The sequence below is a fragment of the Polypterus senegalus genome, chromosome 13, assembly GCF_016835505.1.
Source record: "Polypterus senegalus isolate Bchr_013 chromosome 13, ASM1683550v1, whole genome shotgun sequence".
In the NCBI taxonomy this organism is placed as follows: domain Eukaryota; kingdom Metazoa; phylum Chordata; class Cladistia; order Polypteriformes; family Polypteridae; genus Polypterus; species Polypterus senegalus.
The window spans coordinates 121,260,625-121,277,060 of NC_053166.1; the positions used below are offsets into that span (position 1 = coordinate 121,260,625).

Here is a 16,436-nt window from a genome sequence, read left to right on the forward strand (position 1 = left end):
GTGGTGTGGTTTTTTTTTTCATAGTTTTTTCCTTGTTTTCTTAGTGTCAAGGCTGGGGAGTTGTCAAGAGTCAGGGCCTGTTAAAGCCCATTGCGGCACTTGTGTGATTTTGGGCTATACAAAAATAAATTGTATAATAGAATGTACAGGTTGCTGGAATTGTTCATGTCAAGTAAGATGGTCTTTAAAACTTGGCTACACAAGAAATTATTGTAGATAATGGCAGGGCTTGGGAATCCTTAAGTCCACAATTTAGTCTGAATCTGAACATCAAGATACATGGAGCCTCACAAACAGATCTAGGAAAATAGCTGCAGAAGTTGGAAGCCATGGAGTTCTGCAAGTGTTTGCTAAGTAAGCTGTGTTAGGAGCAGTAAAGAGGCCAGTGCTAGGAGTTATCTAAATTAAGAGATACAAACAAATATTCTGGAGTGCTGGAATACACTGCTTTTTAAAATCTGAAACGTTGTTTTGAAGGGTGTCTGATATTAAGTAGGAAGGTAATGTGAATGACTTAATTGAAGGATAATGTGGCCCTAGCATTTGGTTTGTTTTGGGACTCTACAGCATGTTAGATCAGATCATTGCTGACCAATCTCTTAATTCTACTTGCAGAAAGATCATTGATGGTAGAGTCTGGATGGTTTCTAGCAAGGATATGCCAGATAATAAAATATATAAATAAATAAATATATAAATAAAAATAAGAGATTGGAGTAATGTGTTAGTAAGCAAAATTTGTTAAGGTACTTAAAAATAAGCAGTTCTTAAAAACTTGTGGTTATCAGAAATGGGGGCAGTGTTGGTAGGTTTCATGAATAGTGAAAATATTTTAACCTAGAGCTGTTGGACAGAGACCAACATCTTTGATTCCTTCTTAAAATAAAACAAACTCTGATTTAATGTTGAATGAGTGTCCTTCAAGACTTAACACTCCACATGTGAACAGCATATGAACTTGTGTATATTTTATGCATAATATAGTATAACCCCCTCTATGGCACTTTATCTCAATAGTTTAGAATAGTTTAATTCTGTGTTAGTGTGAACAAAAAATTTATATTTTATGATGAGTACAAAAAAAATAGATGATGTTAAAAGGCAAAGCAAGTTACTTTCAGTATAGTACAAGTACCATTTTTGTTGAATTTTATTGGCCCAAGTAAAGATTAGGGATGTACCCAGACTATTCTGGTACTTGAATTATATTTGAAAAGTGACATTCGATCTGACAGTGCTAGTCATGATCAGCCTAATACAAGTTTATGGTAAAAGGCTGGGTGGCACGATGGTAGCACAGATGCTTCACAATAAGGATGTCTGAGTCCACTTCCTAGGTCCTCCCTGTGTGGATTATGCATGTTCTGTGTTTGTTTTTTTTTTTTTTTTTTTTTCTCTGGGCTCCGGCTTTCTCCCACATTTTGATAATTTTGATTAGAGATCTACTTCTTGAATATACATCTGTGTGTGTTTAGTTGTTAGCCTCACTGCACTGTTTTTTTAATTAGTTATACTATGAATATAATTTTAATACTTCCTAGGACATCCCTGATTTACTGCTGCATTAAGAGAACTGTAAAGCATCCATCACACCAAGCAAAAGCTAGCATCCTTTCTAATTAATACATATGGAAAACCAGTCTGAGTTGGCTGCTTACTTGACACATGTTGCTTTTAACAATATGGTGTAATTAAATATCTAGGTGTTCAGGTCACCTGTATATTTGCTACAGCAATAAATAAGAAAAACTAGAGATGCTGTTGAGTCTAATCCCTTCTGTTTGTTGATAACTGCTACACATAGTGCTTGAACTGGTGTCCCACAATACAAAGTATCAAACCTACCATACTTGGAAGTCCATTTTCCCACTGATTCTTTAATTATTAAGGCTTCATATAGAAGAAACCAATGCACCCAACTTTTATAACCACAGCATGAGCAATGTCTTTACTGAAATGCCCTTTACAAAAGTTCTTTAACAATCAGAAAACATATGATTGGGTTCAGAATCCAGTTCATTTAACATTGCAGCTTTTCCACTTGTACTTTGCAAAAATGTCAAATCTCCACTGCGTGTTTTTGTTTTTTGCATTGACCATATACCATGAGAGAAAATAAAAGCTTTCTAACATAAAAGCTAATTATAGGATTCACTTTCTCGTAGTGGTGGCTATTGTGAAAAAGGTACTAAAATAAACATGTAACTTAATAATTAGGGGTTTTGGTGAAGAATTACGTTTTTTGTATGGATCCAGTAAAATATATCTAATGTAAATATTTAAATAGTTTGATTTGCCATGCTTTTTTTTTTTTTAAATCACATTTCCTGTAGATTTTAAAGTGGTATTAGAAATGTTGTAAACAGAAATATTCTCAATCTAAGTGTAAATGTTGCATTAATACTATGATTTTTGGATTCTGAGTTTTGATAATATTGGTTCACCCCCGTTTTTCAATTATTGAAAATCAAATGTTACTGAATAAACTTTCTAAAACTCAAAACGATAAAATTCACACGTAATGGTAAAGTAACATTCCTTCTAAAACCCACTGAACTCCACCCAATGCTGTGATTTATTAAGATTCCTAACACATGTGAATGTTTAAAGGGTAATTGTTCAATCATTTCAAAATGAAAAAATATGTTTTGTACATTGTTCCGTGATTACAATTAACCACTTTTTTCATTGTTCTATTTTTGGAAATTTGGCATCATTCTTTAGATGTATGCACCGGTCATATGATATTGGTCTGTTGACCTTGGCGTTGGTTTGTCTGATTAATGACCCTTAAATTAACTCTTCCAGAGTGAGTGGGAAATCTCTCACAGGGCTTGATAACCTTTTTCAATACTTGAACCCAGAAAGGCCTTGTGAAAAGCGTTCTAAAACCATGAAACCTGCCCTGTGGTAAGGTAATTTGGGGCAAAACTTGATACAATAACACTCCCATTAAATATCTATCCACCCATTTGTGTTTTTACCTGGTAAAGTATCGTGAGGAAAAGATCCAATCATGAGAGCATCAGGTGGTGGGATGAAACCATCTCTGGATTAGATGCCTTGCGTTGAAGGGTTCAGTTATGCATTGACTGACATATGTATAGGGTTGTGACCTTCACATTTGGAATTCAGATAGCATGTTTATAGTCTGAATGTTCAGTAAGGTGTTGCAAATTGTTACCAGAAGTAATGCAGACCTGAGTAGAAATTGAAACACTTGGATTTTTCAGCTTTCCTACAAGCACTGTGTTTACATATCAATGAGGTGCCCTTTTTATATTTTGAATTTTTTTTATCAATAGCTTCTGATTTCACAAATGAAACAGTTTCCAATAAAAAGCATAGTCCTGTGGTTTTTTTCTGCATATCCCCCCCCAAGATATGAGTTACTCCATGGAGCAAGTCTGTTGCGTGGTTGACTGCTCCCTTGTGCTAGAGGAGCAGTGAGAACTACGAGGAGCATTTGCATTCCTCCCACTGACTAAGGGAGTGGCTAGCTTTAATGTGCCTGGGGAAAACTCAAGAGTGTCACAAATGAAGTCTTGGTGTGCTTTTTTTATATAATACACTGAAATGTATTGTATTGCGATAGGATTTGTCCCACGTGCCAAAAAGATTGGTGTATGTATGTGTATAGTATCTTTAAATTGGGCCAGTTTATGCCGTTCTGTACACCGTGTCTTGCTGTGGATGAGTGCCAATCCAGTATTATCTGTCTGATCATGTCATGAGATAGGGTTTAGCATTGCATGACATGGAACTGCACAAAGTAGGTCCAGGAGGACTGATGGAAGAAATTTGAGAAAATAAATGGCTCACAGACAAAAACCAGCATTTGTTAAGCAATCTGTTTCGATTTTTGTTGAATTGACCTTAGCCTTCTCTGGTAGAATGAGGGAAAAGGAAATGAATATCTCTTAATTTAAAAAAAAAAATCCCATGGGAGGGAATGACTAGGAGACGATATGTGATCTTCACATTAAGATCACGGAAGACCAAATAAAAGACCCGTAAGAAGAAAGAATGGCCACGGGGCGTCTCGCGGGAATATAGAGTATGAGATTCTTGCAAGACACACCCTACTTACAAGCAATATCAGGGCACGGCCAGCAAAAAAAATTAGCACACACAGATACAGGGGTCTCGGTGGATATAAAGCGTATAAAGGACAATAAGTTATAAATGAAATGTCGACTAAAAGATTGCATTCGCGCTAACAAAAGGAACTTAATCAGCAGCACCAAGTGTAATTGGAAAAAATAGCATGACAAAAAGCGAGGTCAGAAATAAAAGGCAAAGAGCAGAAAACAGTCTCTTCGCATCATTCAATGCACAAAATGTAGATTTACACAATAATGGACCATACGCTATGAGAATCTGTGGTCCTGCAACAGTTAAAGCAATGACAAGTTAATTTCAAAGAAAACACAATTCGGTCAGGTGTATTTATGATTACGGAGAAGTGATCACAACGCGAGCAGCAAAGACACAAAGTGGCAAAAAGGACAGCAGCTGTACAGGCTTTAAAATGATCGAAGGGCAGCACGATAGCAGCTGCCCCCCGCCTTCACAACGCGAGCAGCGTTGTACGTACTAAAAGAAAGAGATTTAACCATGCGCGGGGCCAGAAATAAAGGATAATTGTTTTTACAATGTCACGCGAGACAAGGCAGTGAGCCATCATTTTAAAACCAGTCCACAGACATCTAACCTATGGATTGCTTTTGGCAGACAAGCATCATGTGCTCCCAGCTCTTAAAACGACATGCGACAAGCAAAACAGGCAGCTCGCAAGCAGCAAATAGACCACAGATGATCCGACGGCATATCCTTGGCGTGTGTTCAGCTGTAATTCACAACGCGAGCAGCATTATACATCTGGCAAGGAAGAGATGTAACCACGAATGGGTCTGGAAATAAAGGACAAGTATTGCTTTTTACAAAAGTTTTTAAAAGTGTAAATAATGCATTTGTAACAATTCCCATGAAAATTAACAATCTCTTTAAACTGTATATCCAGTAAATCAAACACGGGTGTGGGCGAGCAAAGCAAGCAGGGGGCCGAGCCCCTAGTTTTAGAAAATTGGAAGGTAAAATCCTCTCGGAAGGTACTGTATATGCGAGAACCAGGAAGTTCAACTTGTCTGTTGCCAAATATTTTGTGAAAATGGTACTTCAGCAGTCCCCTTGTCACTGTAATTCCCGATTATCCCAACCCCACTTTTTTAAATAGTCAAATGTTATTGCTTATCCACTGGATTTTTTTTTTTTGGTAACTTATAGCAATGATGATACTCTGAAAATGCAGCCAAATAAAATGAAGATATCTCCTACAGCTATAGAGAAGCAGCCTCATTGTTTACATCAAAGTCCATTGTTTCCAGAAGTTGTTTCACCTGTAGTAGTCCAAGCATGAATCGACAAATACCATAGCTATCCAGTACAACATAATGGGCAATTTATGGAATAAGAATAAGGAAATAAAACTGAATATATAATTGACTGTATGCTTTGCCATTGACTGCATTATCTCTGTAGAATAAGTTAGTTCTATGTTTTTGTGAACTTATTTCCAGTATCAAGAGCTGTCTGAAATTGATACCAATAAGTTAATTCAAATGAAATGTGTTAACTTTGAAATGAATAAAAGTATATAGAACAAAGTTAACAAGTTCAGGATATAGCTGTCTAATTGTTTTAACTGGTTATATTGAGTATTTTAACGGTAAAACATTTGAGTAAAGCAGTTTTTTAGTACAGACAGATGTACAGTTTATGACATTTAGGTTCTTTTTAGTAAATGGCTCCTTTTTTGGTTTTCCAGCCCATAAAGTGTCTTGCATATTCTTAATGAGATTCCCGTACCTGTGAGTGCACAGAATACTGATGGAAATTCCCTAAAGAGAAACAACTGGGGAAACAAGTAAATACAAGAAATGATGGAGAGAAATGGCTTTCCTCCTTTTTATATCCCATTTTGTTATGATAGCAAATGAAATATTCCTTCCAGTGTTCCCATATTATTCAGATTTGTGTGTTAGTCCACAGTATGAAAGTTTTTCACTTTCAAATGTGCTGTTTCATCCAGTCCTGTTGGTTTGTTTTTGTGTGAAATATGCCTTTCAACCTTCCATCATTAGGGACTACTTTAAAGTCTTTGTCGTACAAAATTACATCTGTCAATGTGTTTAAGCAGTTACCATCTAATGGTAGGGCTAATGGATATTTTAGTCCTAATTTCAAGAGATTGGGGGTTCTCAATTACCAACCTGACATTACCAATTTTAATTTGGCTTATGCTCTAATTCAGTGCAACTGAGGACAATGTAAACCTGCGTTACTGCAAAATGTTCTAGTTTCTCATAAATGCTTCATGCTATTTTTTTGACTCTGGTCCTCATGTAATGAGACCTGATGTGTGTTGTCTCTCAGCACTGAATGGTAAGAAACCTTCAAATTCCTTTAGCAAAATACTTATTTTGTACTGTATGAGGAAGGCTGTGAAATATGACTATTATGAAGGATTTTATTTAATTCAGTACACTAGGGTAAACAGACACTGAAACAATATACTATTCTACTTAAGCTTTTGTTCAAATGTTACATTTAATTGAATATTATCAGTTTTATCCAGAAGAATACACGTGTACATGTGATAGGGTACAAATGTCACATCATATTACAAATTTTTCATTGTCGAAGATAAACATGAGCCATGTAAATATTACACATTATATTACAATAAGGGAGTTGTAACACCCAATATAAAATAATTCTAATGAATTACATGAAATGGGGATAGAGAAGATACAGACTACATACAAATGAAAATGATCAATAGAAATCACCATAAAAGAAACCCAGACATGAACTATGTGAGCCACTCAGAACTTCTCAGTCCACAATAGTAAATACTGTATCATAAAGTTTACAACTATATAATATCAGGAATATATTGAATTCCTGAGTTTCTAAGATATGTGGGTTTTATTTAATGCCTCAGAGGGCAGAAAGGGGTAACTTGGTGATGGGAACAGTAGTCAGTGTCTAGCCCTCAATAGAGAAAACGCAGCTGTTTTAAAAAAAGGTGTAAGAGTTGAGAAGAATGATACCTTAAAATTGTTCATGCATTTAATTGACCTTATGCTGCCACATCTGGGCCCTGCGCCATGCTCTTTGACTTTTTGCCTCTTTGTCCTTCTATTGCAATAGAAAAGAATGGCAGAAGATGTTAATGATCTTGAAATGAAGTCTGTGGAACTTGACATTTCTTTTTTTTCTGTCTTGACAATGCTGGTATTTCCTGCTGTAGCAGTGATACTGTTAGTTAAAACCGCATCTCCTGGCAGTCCCTGCAGAGGCTCTGACTGGACTTCTGTCTGGGGTGCAGGGGCTGTTGGGGTCAAAGGTGCTCAGAGTGGCTCTTAGCAGGGTAGGTGTCCAAAGTTTTTTTTTGTATTTTGTGTTTATATACCTGACTGGTTGCCTTCTGTTGATTAACTGTGCTTTATCGTTGTGTCCTGGATTGTTTTGTTGTTGGAGTCTGGGTCATCTTCTGTCTATCTGTATGCTGAGGACTGATAGTGGATTCATGGCTTTCCCACAACAAATGGAGCGCTCCTTAACCGTCCACCCATCTTCATCTTTATAGTGTCTACCAGTAGGACTGTCTTTTCATTCCCTTTCAACGTACAGATCTCTGGACTTATCTTCATCTCATTACATCTGGTGCTGTTTTCCATGGACTTTGCTGTGGGGGGGTTGTTTGTGATTTATTGTAACATCGCCGTAGGGATACAGGGGTGTTTTTATTGTTTTCGTTTATTTCATTTAATTTCATTATATTCTTTAATTGTTTGATCCCAGTGTGCATTTTTGTCTCCGAGTGTGTATGCACAATTTTCAGTCTCTGAATACTACAGTATACCTAGCACACATGTTGAAATATGGTTTTATGTTTAGCTTTGGGAGATTTTGTTTGTTTTATACTAAGTTGCTTACTATACTATAGCACACACGTATTTGTGGAGAGATAAATATACAGATAACCCTCAACATTGACGTGTTTACATTTTGACTTTTACGTCCCAAACATTTGGCTGATTTTGTTAGTAATATTTTTACTTTTGTGTTGGAGAGAGAAAAAAGTGGGGTGATGCACAAGTTTGGATATTGGCTAGTATCCTAATAGGCACTTTATCACTCTTTTTGCCATACTGTTGCAGAGTAGCAGGGTCCCTGTGTGTGTGTTATATATTTTCTTGCTTAAAATAAAGTTATGTGTTGCAATTTTGACCCCAAATCAAAGTACAAGGCCTTTAGGCTCTAAACTCAAGTGTGCAAAGTCACTGATGCAGCTTACTGAGAAAATAGCTGTTAGAAAAACATAGAAGCTTCTGTCAGCCGACTAAAGACATAAAAGTTGCCGATCCCATCATCAATAGCAGCCTCAATATAATATTTTATGTTGGTATAAAAGGTCACACAATTCTAGGTTCAATGTGTCAGCACTTGCATCTTTGACACTTCTGCGCTTTTTTTCCTACCAATGTTACCCCCATGAAAGTTGAGGATTGATTGTAAAATGAAGAACAAAAATAGGTGATATAGTAGACTACATAAAAGTGAGGAAACCCTATTGGGTGAAGTATTAACTTGTGAATTTAGACCAAAAAAAAATCTGGTTTTACATTAATTCACTTTGTGTACATGAAATGTACCAACTAGCATTTAAGTTTGTTTTTTTGCTTTATTCTTTAATTTCTAAATTAGGATTAGCAGTCTTTTAAGTTTATATTTAAAAATAAATAAATAAATAAATCTCGTTTTTCTACATGTTGCTTATTCCAAGGAGTAGAACCCATTTAGCAAAAGGTTGAAACTCCTAATTCTGTTGTTGGAATTGTATCTTTTGATGTATGATATGTGAGTTTGTCATACCCAATCTCATTTTGCTGAATGGTTACAAACATTTTATTTTTGTAGCACATACAGATAAGAATTTTTATATTGGTTTGCTCATATGACAGTAACCCTATAAACTTGTGTTAGGGATAAGTATGAAAGCTACATAGATCTATTACACTTGTCAGGTTTGAATAAGAGAACAGAAAAAGCAGCTGAAAGTGTCATTTGAAATGCTCTGCTTTTCAGCTCATGCTTAGTCTGTAGATAGTATGTTTTGGCTATGAAGCCCAGCACTTTTTAGCTGCAAAATATTTATACCCAAAAACTCCTGCTTAATCACAGGCACATTTTTATAGTCTGGTGGAAGGGGGGAGGGTGGGAACTTCAGGCTCAATTTTAAAACCAATTATTGAACTTGCTGCTAATGTTAGGTGGATTGATTAAGAGAATTAATTACAACTAGCCAAAGCCGGCGGTGTAAGATTAGGAACGGAAAACGGTGAGAAAGGAATTCAGTATAACAAAGGCTTAGGAAACCATCGTTGCAGTATTACGAAAATAGCAAGGAGTGAAACCAATGCCAATGGTCGAGAGTACCTTCCTGTAGCATGCTACGGAAAACAGACATATAGATGGACGCTTCATTAACTCTGTTGACCAGTCGACACGATTAGTCGGCGCGTCCGCCTCTATTGCGAGTGGTAAAAGTGCCATTTAAACTAATACAGGTAGACGTGGAAACCGGGTTTTCTGATGGAAAAAACAATAACATTTTAAACAGTATCGTTTCGCCAAAATCTGTTGTATGTAATCATTTACATGCAATTATTTATATCCATGTATACACTAAATGCGTGCGTATCCCACGGTCTTAGAGTTGGTGGACGGGGCTCTCTGTCTTGCTTTCCCTTAGAGTTGGTGATCGTGGCTCTGTCTTGCTTGTGGTGTAAAGTGAACCTGGCTCAGAGGTGCATGTGGACTTTTGCACAGACGAAAGCAACTGAGGCTGTGTGAGTTGTTGCGTGCCTCAAGAGTGACGCTGAACTTGCGAGGACAGTTACAGTTGGTGTGCGTGGCTCTGTTGTGCATATCCCATGACACGGTAGGAGGGTTAGAGTTGGCGGGCGGGGCTCTATCGAGCATATCCCATGGTCTTAGACTTGGTGGGCGTGCCCTCAGTGTGTGTGTGTATAATATAAATACATAAATATATACACACACACACACGCACACACTCTTAGTAAGCCTGTGCACAGATCCAAGCTGTTTGTTTTAGTAACAAATCTTGTTCCAAACATAGCAAAGAAGTCTGATCTGCTGGGTCATTTAAAATACCCCCTTTAGTTTTATTAATTGCTGTTGTGAAAAATATAGTCAAACTAGCAAGGGATTCAGAAGAATTAAACACTAAAAACTTACAGGTCTCAAAGGCAAACTAAACCAGGAGGTTTGTGTGGGTTTTTTTTAAAAAAGCATGAGTTGACAAAAAGCAACAAAAGTACAATAGTACATTTTAAAAGATACCACATGAAAATTGGTCATCAAACCCCAGTCAAAAAAAGTCATTTACAGAGCACCATCTTAAAAATGATTGTTTTTACATAGAGTACAGTAGCATATAGCAATAGATTGAGGACATACACATCATGCTTCCTTATTAGGGATGCTCCCATCCATCAGCTGCCAATCTAAATCGGGCAATTTTCACTAAAAAAGTAAAATGAAAAATTGCCGATCACAAAAACTGGTACTACTTCTGTGAGCGTTACGGTAATTTAGTTGTACTGCTGCTTTATGCAAGGTATTATGGTAGTTGAACCAGCAAGTGTGGAGCAGGACTATTTCAGCATTTTATTTTTTTTCCCAGCTGGAAGCTTGTTTTATCAGAAAGTGAGAGATTGGAATATTGACTTCTATGTTGAAGAAAGTGGAATAATGAGAAAGGATTGGGAAGAGAGTCTGAGTTCATTAGCTTTCAAGTTCAAGTAGCTTTTCTTGCGCTTTTTTTTTTTTCCCTTTAAATTAAGGCACCATTTGAGTTTAGACAGTGTACTAGTACAGTGCAGTAGCCTTCATTTTTAATGGGGAGAAAGAAAAGAGACTAGTTTTGAAATTGCTGCTTAGTAAGCAATAGGTTTTTTTAAAAGATTTGTACTGTTTCTTGCTATGTTTCATATAGCAACTTTTTGGTAAGACAATGACTACATAATTAAAATGGTATTCCATTTTAATAATTACACCTCAAGCGTTACAAATGTCTAGCTGTTACACTGAAGAAAAAAACACCTGTATAAATGTAGTAAATGTATATTTAGTAGCAAACGGTCGTAGTGCAGTTAATGATTTAAAATGTTTAAAACCTATAAGTGCAAAGATATTTACATTTAAATATTGTTTAATTATCTAATTTGTTTTCTGTGAAAGTATTTATTTTTCTCTCCTTTTCAGAGAGATGGTGAAAGCTGCTTTTTTCAGATAAGTATAATACAGGAAAATTAAAACATTATGACAGCTTGTAATTGAGAAGCATTTTATTTTCTTTTATGCCATATTTAAGGGTAAATTTTGGATATATTCTTAATGTATTAGGAAACTTGTATCTTTTAATAATTTTATGTTCACTGAACAACAGGCCTACAGAATGTAATTTTGTTAATAAAAACCAGTTAAACCTATGGTATAAAAATACCAAAGTTAACGCTTTAATTTATGACATCACTTCTATGTATCTGGTTATACACGACCTTAATGTAAATTTTTAAAAAGACAATTAGGGGGTGAACCGGACTGCAGCATCCCTGTTAATTACATTGTGTCCTGAAGAGGGAGCATTAGCTCCAAGGATGCTCTGATCAGGTTTTTTTATGGCAATTCCGAAGACCAATTTCATGAAACTTGATTGGCCAATTCGATATCGATTCAGTTGGATTTTTTTTTATATATACCTAAAACATCTGAATAACATAGCAAGTCTTATCTTTGGAAAGCCAGTAGTTTATTTAAAAAAAAAAAAAAAAAAAAGACACTGACCGAATTAAAATTTTTTTAATAAACTTCCATTGGGTAGCTGTCTGCTCCTACAGCTTCCCCACTTTGGCTGACTTTATGGTGTCTTGAATTTTTGAGAGCTAGGAGAGATTTACAAAGCTCTTCTGCACAGAGACTATAGAGCTATAGTAGTTATATTTTATGAAAAAAGTTCTTGACTTTAACCTGATTTGTATGCTGTGAGAAATGTAAGGGCTTATAATCTTTTTACTTTTTTTTTTTTTTTTTTTTTTTGGTCTTAATCTGTATAATTACATAGTGACCATCTGTTCGTTTTATTTTTTCTTCATTATTTTTCCTTTTCAGCTGAAAGATTCACTTCCAGTTATAAAGCCAGTCTTTTCCTATACAGTACCTAGCATATTTCTAATCAGTTCTAGAAATCTGTTCGCTTCCAATCTGCAGTTTATTTTAATGTAAAACGTAAAGGGCATTCTGACTTCAGTATTTTCCACAGTGTTCAGGTACAAGTACCTAGGGTTTACACTTCAAAATAATTTTGGTTCCAAAAAAATCCAAATTTTCTGAAAGTCTTTGTCAGCTAGCAATTTGTTACATTTAATACACAATCAAAGACTCGACATCAATGAGAGCTCACAGTTGGAACTAATATGACCCTTAAGCAAGAATTCTTTGTCATCCAGATTTGGCATATATCAGCTAGTAATTAGGGTTTGTATGGGATTCTGACATCATTATCACCTATCAGAATAAGGTATTCTGTCATTGTCTCCAAATGGAACTGTTTTGTTCAACAAGCTGACCCTATTTTATTCACATGTTAAAGATGCCTTTTAAACTGGTGGCATCTTTGAGCAGATCTGATTCATATTACTTTCACATACAAGCATGTTATTAGACAGAAACCTGTTTCCACTAGGATAGTGAGGAAGTGTACCCTGAAGGCTAAAGTGATTCTAAATATCTGTTTCCAAAGGACAGATTGGGAATTATGAGAGTTGCATGGGAACAATATCCAGGGACTTGGGTGGTCAACACCATTGGTCTCTCAAAAGTCTTGAATTGCTAAGCCAAGAAGTCTCCTGAATGATGACTGCATTCTGGTGACAGAAGCTGTGAAGGACAAAGAGAGTGCTGAAGGAAAGCTTACTGAGCTAAAATAGAAAAATGAATTCGCTCAGAATATGAAGGATTTTTGGAAGAGATTAGGCATAAATACTGAACTGAAGCAATCTAGGGCTCATATGCGGGAAGGGAATGTAGACATTACTCGTGCACAGAGACAATTAATATATACAGTGGGTACGGAAAGTATTCAGACCCCCTTCAATTTTTCACTCTTATATTGCAGCCATTTGCTAAAATCATTTAAATTAATTTTTTTCCTCATTAATGTACACACAGCACCCCATATTGACAGACAAAAAAAAGTTTTGAAATTGTTTCAGATTTATTAAAGAAACTGAAATATCACATGGTCCTAAGTATTCAGACCCTTTGCTGTGACACTCATATATTTAACTTGGGTGCTTTCCATTTCTTCTGATCATCCTTGAGATCGCCTTCATTTGAGTCCAGCTGTGTTTGATTATACTGATTTGGACTTGAGTAGGAAAGCCACACACCTGTCTATATAAGACCTTGCAGCTCACAATGCATGTCAGAGCAAATGAGAATCATGAGGTCAAAGGAACTGCCTGAAGAGCTCAGAGACAGAATTGTGGCAAGGCACAGATCTGGCCAAGGTTACAAAAAAAAAAATCTGCTGCACTTAAGGTTCCCAAGAGCACAGTGGCCTCCATAATCCTTAAATGGAAGACGTTTGGGACGGCCAGATCCCTTCCTAGAGCTGGCCGTCCGGCCAAGCTGAGCTACCGGGGGAGAAGAGCCTTGGTGAGAGAGGTAAAGAAGAACCCAAAGATCACTTTGGCTGAGCTCCAGAGATGTAGTCAGGAGATGGGAGAAAGTTTTAGAAAGTCAACCATCACTGCAGCCCTCCACCAGTCAGGGCTTTATGGCAGAGTGGCCTGTCGGAAGCCTCTCCTCAGTGCAAGACACATGACAGCCCGCATGGAGTTTGCTAAAAGACACCTGAAGGACTCTGAGATGGTGAGAAATAAGAGAGAACTTTTTGGCCTTAATTCTAAGCGGTATGCATGGAGACAACCAGGCACTGCTCATCACTTGTCCAATACAGTCCCCACAGTGAAACATGGTGGTGGCAGCATCATGCTGTGGGGGTGTTTTTCAGCTGCAGGGACAGGACGACTGGTTGCAATCGAGGGAAAGATGAATGCGGCCAAGTTCAGGGATATCCTGGACAAAAGCCTTCTCCAGAGTGCTAAGGACCTCAGACTGGGCCGAAGGTTTACCTTCCAACAAGACAATGACCCTAAGCACACAGCTAAAATAACTAAGGAGTGGCTTCACAACAACTCTGACTGTTCTTGAATGGCCCAGCCAGAGCCCTGACTTAAACCCAATTGAGCATCTCTGGAGAGACCTAAAATGGCTGTCCACCAACGTTTACCATCCAACCTGACAGAACTGGAGAGGATCTGCAAGGAGGAATGGCAAAGGATCCCCAAATCCAGGTGTGAAAAACTTGTTGCATCTTTCCCAAGAAGACTCATGGCTGTATTAGCACAAAAGGGTGCTTATACTAAATATTGAGCAATGGGCCTGAATACTTAGGACCATGTGATATTTCAGTTTTTCTTTTTTAATAAATCTGCAACAATTTCAAAAATTCTTTTTTTTTTGTCTACCAATATGGGGTGCTGTGTGTACATTAATTAGGGAAAATTAATTTAAATGATTTTAGAAAATGGCTGCAATATAACAAAGTGAAAAATTGAAGGGGGTCTGAATACTTTCCATACCCTGTGTGCGTGTGTGTGCGTGTGTGTGTGTATAATTTCTCTCCCCCACCCCCCTTTCTTTCATCACTTCCTTCCAATGGCCAGCCTTATACATGTTCCATCAAGCACTCACCCCCTACTGTCTCCAATGCATCCTTAAACTCTATTAGTAAGTGCTGTCCTCTCACTTAGTGCTGGGCGGTATGACCAAAATCTATCACAGTATTTTTCAAAATAGCGGTTTCACAGTATTTCCCATGCATGACTGGATGTTAATCACTTTTTTCACTGCAATTACTGTAGTAGACTGGCTAAGAATAACCAAACTCCACTGTCATGAGGATTGTACGTTTGTACAAAAAACATTTTAATGTGCACACAAGTATTAATAATACAGGGTTTGCATGGCCCATTAAAGTGATAGTTTTCAAGGGCTTGACACTAATGAAGAGAAGGAATCTCATTGCATGACAGATGCAGTCAAAAGATGGAGCCTTTTTATTAAACAAATTTTGCAAACAACTTAAACTAAAAGTTTGACAACATATTTTCAACCATCCAAAGAGGCATTTAGACGTTGTAAAATATGGTGCTTGTCAAAAGTTGTATTGCACTGAACATGTCTTAGAAAAGGTATAAATAGTATTTTTTTTTTAAACAAACTACACTTTCTGTTAATGTTAATCTCTGTCCACTGAGACGTTAAAGTGACTTTTTAAACGACTTTACCATCCTTAAACTGCATAATATTTAAACTAATAAGTAACAACAGTAATATAAATAATAGTGCAACTTCCAGTAATAATACTATTACTTCAAGACCTCAAGCCCAGGTGCATTACACAGTATTCACCAAATAAAAATAAAACGAGTGCAACTTGGTGATGACATCTTTACCAACTGACCCATCATTAAGGCAAACTGCACAATATGGACCTTGCCTCAAGCTAAGCTATATACATAAATAATAAAACTGCAAAATATAATGCTATTTGTGGTATATCCTTACGGAACATTTCCACTTTTTATTCTGTTTATTTTGTCATTAAAGTAGAATATCGTAAACTAAACTTCATCCTAAAATCAATGTTCAATTTACTTTTTCTCAAACCCCATCATAAGTTAATGTAGCGCATTAAAGGCTTTGTGTCAAGTATTCCCCGACCCAGTTGTTAATCGCTGCGCGCTTCTTAAACTGACATTGCCACACAGAATACATTCACTTCATGATATCCCTGCTCTCTGAAAATTTAGAATGCTAAGATAAATACTTGATATCATTTTCATGATGAAATGCATTAAAGCATGTATTAAACATGCATGGTGGTGTGGCTGTACTGCTGCTCCCTTGCAGTAAGGGGGTCCCCAGGTGTATGTTCAGTGTAGAGAACTTCATGGCAGGTGGGACGAAGCTCCAAAAAACTGGATGTATGAATGGGTATCGCACAGGTTTAACTTAAATATTGTGTAAATGTTGGGATCAGAGACACAAACACAGAATTCAATGGATGTTCTTCTGAGCAGGCTTTCTTTATTGCATGCATGCTGTCTCTGACATACTAAATCCCCAGTTCCTATCTTTCCTTTTTCTTTTTACACATAATCAATCACCACACGATAAATGTCTTTGTGTAATTAAAACTAGTTATAAACTTA

General features: G+C 36.7%; 1 protein-coding gene across 1 annotated transcript in view; it reads left to right on the plus strand.

Moving 5' to 3' along the window:
- LOC120542446 (cysteine-rich and transmembrane domain-containing protein 1-like) overlaps window positions 1-16,436 on the plus strand; it is a 79,916-nt gene that overhangs the window by 37,655 nt on the left and 25,825 nt on the right. The window lies entirely within an intron of this gene.